The sequence below is a fragment of the Aedes albopictus genome, chromosome 2 (assembly GCF_035046485.1).
Source record: "Aedes albopictus strain Foshan chromosome 2, AalbF5, whole genome shotgun sequence".
Lineage (NCBI taxonomy): Eukaryota > Metazoa > Arthropoda > Insecta > Diptera > Culicidae > Aedes > Aedes albopictus.
Genome location: NC_085137.1, coordinates 323,680,074 through 323,686,073, shown reverse-complemented (window position 1 = coordinate 323,686,073; position 6,000 = coordinate 323,680,074). Strand labels below are relative to the sequence as shown.

The 6,000-nt window shown below is 42.0% G+C and overlaps 1 long non-coding RNA gene across 1 annotated transcript; it reads right to left on the bottom strand.

Annotated features, from left to right (window-relative positions):
- Nucleotides 1–1,989: 1,989 nt before the first annotated feature.
- Nucleotides 1,990–2,876, bottom strand: LOC134287183 (uncharacterized). Its single transcript, XR_009997100.1, has 2 exons — nucleotides 2,327–2,876; nucleotides 1,990–2,268 (listed from the first exon to the last, which is right to left on the bottom strand). It is a non-coding gene; the product is annotated as an uncharacterized LOC134287183 (long non-coding RNA).
- Between the last annotated feature and the right edge of the window lie 3,124 nt (nucleotides 2,877–6,000).

Below are 6,000 nucleotides of genomic sequence, written 5' to 3'. Positions count from 1 at the left end.
ATCTGCAGGGATAAGGACGGAAGCCTCCTGACGGACAAACGTGAGTTGATCGAAAGGTGGAAGCAGCACTTCGACGAGCACCTGAATGGCGAAGAGAATGTAGGCACGGAGGACCAAGGCATCGGAGGAAATGACTATGTTGGTGCAACAGAGGACGGGAACGAACCAACTCCCACGCTGAGGGAAGTTAAGGATGCCATCCACCAGCTCAAAAACAACAAAGCGGCTGGTAAGGACGGTATCGCAGCAGAACTCATCAAGATGGGCCCGGAAAAGTTGGCCACCTGTCTGCACCAGTTAGTAGTCAAGATCTGGGAAACCGAACAGCTACCGGAGGAGTGGAAGGAAGGGATAATCTGTCCCATCCACAACAAAGGCGACAAGTTAATGTGTGAGAACTTTCGAGCGATCACCATTTTGAATGTCGCCTACAAAGTGCTATCCCAGATTATCTTCCGTCGTCTTTTACCTAAAGTAAATGAGTTTGTGGGAAGTTACCAAGCCGGTTACGGCCGGTCGACAACGGACCAGATCTTCACCTTACGGCAAATCTTCCAGAAATGCCGTGAATACCAGGTCCCAACGCATCACCTGTTCATCGACTTCAAAGCGGCATACGACAGTCCATAGCACAGAGCTATGGAAAATTATGGACGAGAACAGCTTTCCCGGGAAGCTGACTAGACTGATAAGAGCAACGATGGACGGTGTGCAGAACAGCGTAAGGATTTCGGGTGAACTATCCAGTTCATTCGAATCTCGACGGGGACTACGACAAGGTGATGGACTTTCCTGCCTACTATTCAACATCGCCCTGGAAGGTGTTATGCGACGAGCCGGGTTCAACAGCCGGGGTACGATCTTCACGAAATCCAGCCAATTTGTCTGTTTTGCGGATGACATGGATATTATTGCTAGAACATTTGGAACGGTGGCAGAACAGTACACCCGCCTGAAACGTGAAGCAGCAAAGGTCGGACTGGTGGTGAATGCGGCTAAGACAAAGTACATGCTGGTAGGTGGGACTGAGCGAGACAGCCGTGAGCCGTGAAATACGAAGGCGCATCATCAGTGGAAGTCGTGCCTACTATGGGCTCCAGAAGAATCTGCGGTCAAAAAAGATTCACCCCAGCACCAAATGTACCATGTACAAGACGTTAATAAGAACGGTGGTTCTCTACGGACACGAGACATGGACGATGCTCGAGGAGGACCTGCGCAAGCACTCTCAAAGTTTTCGAGCGACGGGTGCTAAGGACGATCTTCGGCGGCGTGCAGGAGAACGGTGTGTGGCGGATGAACCACGAGCTCGCTGCACTTTACGGCGAACCCAACATCCAGAAAGTGGCCAAAGCCGGAAGGATACGATGGGCAGGGCATGTTGCAAGAATGCCGGACAACAACCCTGCAAATTTGGTGTTTGCTAACAAGAAGGTATGTAACCTAATTGCTTGGATTCGGGTCGAAAGTATCCGCGATCCACGTGTCTGGTTACCCGTAGCTAGTGACTTAAGCGCCACCTTCAACAGAAGGGCCACTAGCACTGTTTATGTCCGGCCAAAGACTCTTCTCTGAGGGCAGGTTGTTGTTCCCAATCACCGTAAATTCACTTAATCTCCCTTTCCAAACCCAACCAATCTTAAACCAATCAGAAAACCGAAGCTAGAACTGAGACCTAAAATACTATAAAATCATCGCACTTCATATCAAAAAACTCGAGCACTGATGGAGACGCATGGTTACTTAAAATGATTGAAATAATATTTACAAAAAAAGGATTAACTCAGGCAATTGAAAGAAATTCAACTTGAAAACTTAATTCTAAAACGCTTCCCAAAGAAAATAAAGAAAAACTAAAGAAAATTCAAGTTCAATTTTTAAAATTTAATTCACGAAAAAGTGTGAAAGCAAAAACTAGGAACTAAGGTATTTAACTACTACGTGTATTTACAATATTTTACAAATACCCCCAACTTTTTTCAGAGCTCATTCTTCTTCGAGTGCACAAAACTAAAACGGGCTTACTTGCTGGCCAGCTGGCTTGGGGTTCCAACGAAGGATGGCTTCACGTGGCGTCGACGCACTTCTGTTCCTCGGAGCGGTTCGGGAATCGCCGTATTCTAAGAGGCCGCACAGCAGATTCTTCGGGAAAATTGTCCCGGAATCGTGGGTGGTGGACAGCTGCTTGCCAGTTAGCGACGACCGAGCGTGGGACGGCCACGTACTTTGGGCTCCAGACAAACACCCACGTTGAATGGGTTTAGCCACCTATTCAACGCATACAATTTCAGCCCAAGCACTCATCACTATTTCAATAAAAAATTACCTTTAAGTACGGCCGATTTTACTTCACACTCTTTTTGACGTTATTGAACCACTTCCGAATAAACTATTCAAAAAATCAATTAACCGTTTTAAGATTCAACAACTAACACTTTTACGTTTTCAAATCAACCACCTTGAACAACGGTTTCCACCAGAGTAAAGAGAGTTTGATATGAGTGCCCCAACCCCTTTTATAGGTTCAGCCCACTGATCAGTACTGTCTACTTTCCTGATTTCTGATTGGTTCAAATATGGTTTCCGGTTTTTCTTTTGAAATTTATAGTGAATTTTGATTGGCTGGAAAAAGGGTTTCCGGTTTCGGGTTGTCTTTCCATAGTCTAGCACTTCTTCTCGAATTTCCAAATCATTCGAGTACGAAAGAAAAGCGCATAAAGAATTCCGCCTGCGGGTATGCAATGTACGTGCTTTTTAAAGGTTATCGTTTTAGTACTCGAGCGGACATACCGATTCCTACCACTAGGTGTCTCTAAACGCCACAACGATAAAACGAACAAACTGTTGGGCATACACGGTAAACCAAAATTGAACAGATTAAAAAAAAGAATTATTTAAACAATGTTAAAATTGTTTTAATAATAACAAGCACATGTTACAAAGACATTTGTTACATTCGCCCCTACTAATTTTTCCAAATTTAAAAATACGCTACACACTTTCACGCAACAACTATGAAATGAATATTGACCTTTTTTTTTATTAGAATGTTTATCTATATGTACAATCTTTATGTGACCACTGCGGACCTAAATTTAACTTTTTGAAAAAAAATACTATTTACAAGTGTCAATCGTTTCAACTTGTAGCTATCTTGTCTTGGAGATTAATTGGTGATTCCTCAACTTAAATCGCAAACATTCCATCTCACATTCATACAACTATACTAAGATTGCCTTAATTGCTACGCAATAGGCAATTCCCCCCTTACCCAATTTTGAATTACTCCATACACAATGGAAGAAAATGAATGACCGACATGGAAATTATTATCCAATAACTTCATAAATATATGAAAGAAATAATTACCGACTGTTGTTTATCCAGCATAACTTCATAAAAATATGAAAGAAATAATCTCAACTTATTTTCTAACCAATTCTAACCCCTTTCATGCACACATTACTAAACGCATTCATTATTATCGTTTCGGAAATCACATGGGCTATTGTATAACTTCTGGGGTTACTGGATGTTTTCGAACTTCGTATCTTATTGGAATCTATTGGAATGGGTGGTAGCATTCCTATCGCAAAACGGGTGGGGTGGTAACGGGTGGTTTATTTACATTGAACTGTCAGAAGTGAAAGAATCGATTGACAACCCATGCTCGGTAATAGACACATTCCAGCGTAACGGGACACCACGAGGAACTAACTTTCGTGAACAAATGACGTCTGCAATCAATTATAATGTTCATGATCATATGGTTTAACAGGTTTTATAACAAGCTTACTAGATGTACTTGCTGATGCAATACTTGTTATATGGGGTTTTGGTTCTAATTTACTTTATATAACATGTTACATTTCGTAACGGGACACCATCGCAGAAATCTTCTTTTTAAAATTTTCAAACTGACATGCGTATATCAGCTCTGTTATAAGGCTTTGAATAATAGAGTCTTCTAGACATTTCTTCTTTGGATTGATGTGAACAAGATTGCCGAAGTGAGTTTTACTGAGAAATGTATAGTTTTGGAAATATTCTTGATTTAGTTTTAGGAGCGCAGCGTTACGCTCGCGTGAAAACAGTATTTTGCAAATGGTGTCCCGTTACGGCTAAAGGCATCTAGTTGTAGATTGAATGCTTTGCTAGATACAATGTTGGTGTCTTCGGCAATATTTTTCAGACAGATAGTAGCTGTCCGGCAGGACACCAATAGTTCTTCAAACCCACTCTGGCCCTTTGGTGGCCATCGGAATGGGCCCTGGGGAAACTGTTTCAAGTTTTATTTAACCTTCACGTATCCGACTCTCTACAACTCATTTTCAAAATGCTGGCTTTTCGCCAATTTTCATCCGATTTTTTTTATGTCGCCCTCAATTGATCATAAATTGGAGCTAGTTTATAATACTCAAGTGGCCATGCAATACCCGGAACCATTCCGGAGATATTCCGGATTGTGCCGGGGTCAGGGGGTTGTCAAAATGGCTAAAAGTGATTATTTCGTATGTTGTTGTGTTTGAACCATCGATTTTCAACGAAATTTTTGTTGCAAATAGTGAAACACAACTCCTATAACCAGATTTGAATCAGTTGGCCCATCCGGATTCCCGTGACAGGTTCCGCGGGGCCTCATTGGGGACACTTCTGGCTTTCAACCTAAACATGCCGTGCGGCATATCAATCTTCATGATTTCGAATGACTGTGTCAGAAACGATAGACCACAGACAAACAGACGTAACAATGGCGAAATTTCTATCGACCATGCTTTTAACGATCATTTTATATCTTCATAGTTGTCGCTTTCACAACCTAAGGCGGGCACATCGTTTTTATTTGCGTTTGACGTTTAACACTAGCGCCTTATGTTGACGACAGGGATGGCATTCCGCACTGGAAATGTTGCACTGTGCACATTTTCATATTAAAACCGCGCGCACTTGCACTCACACTGAGGAGCATGCCATCCCTGGTTGACGATATGTATTGCACAACGCAGTATTTCGTGAAAAATTTCCACCAGGTGATGGTAGTGTGAACTGGACGATGATTTCAACGAAAATCGTTCTAGGTGTTACGTCTGTTTGTCTGTGGATAGACTGAAGTATGTATCAACTAAATGGCCACCTCGGAACATTTAGCACAGGTTCCACGGGGATGTCATCGGGAACATTTCTGGTTTGTAACCAAAAACATGCCGAGCGACGTATCAATCTTCATTTCGAAAGAATGGGATAGAAAAAATTGACTTAAGTATGTTTCAACTGATATGGCCGCTTCGTAACATCTGGAGCAGGTTCCGCGGGGGCCTCTCAAACACAACACAAACGAAATAATCACTTTTAGCCATTTGGCAAAACAGATCCCTTCCCCACCCCTGACCCCAGTACAATCCGGAATATCTCCGGAATGGTTTCGGATACTACATGGCCATTTGAGTGTAATAAATAAGAATCAATTTATAATCGATCGAGGGCGACTTCAAAAAAAAAAATCGAATGAAAATTGGCGAAATGCCAGCATTTTGAAAATGAGTTATCGGGGGTCGGGTACGTGAAGTTTCATTGTATCTCCAAAACTATGGTTGTGCGACGTATCTATCATTTCGGTTTTTCCACATTCTACATTATAATGATCCGAAGAAGATTCAATGATATCTATAGTACATTCTTCCAACACAGTCTTTTCAAGCATATGTCGCATGTTGCTTTAATCCTTTATTGGAAGGCTCATGCGCCTTGGGAATAAAGGAGCCAATATTCGTTGAATTAAATTTTACATTTTAAAGGGGATTTTTCTTTTATTCTATGTTAGTTTTGGGGAACCGTTGAACTTGCCGTTTGGTCGAGGTTAGAGAGAACAAAGTTTTTTTTTGGAAGGGATGGGATTATGGGGGCTTTCCGTTGATATTTAGCTAACGACAACCAGTAACGATACAAACAAACGGATTTCGAGAAGAAAAAAAAAGTTGTCAACCAAAACGACAAGAGGGA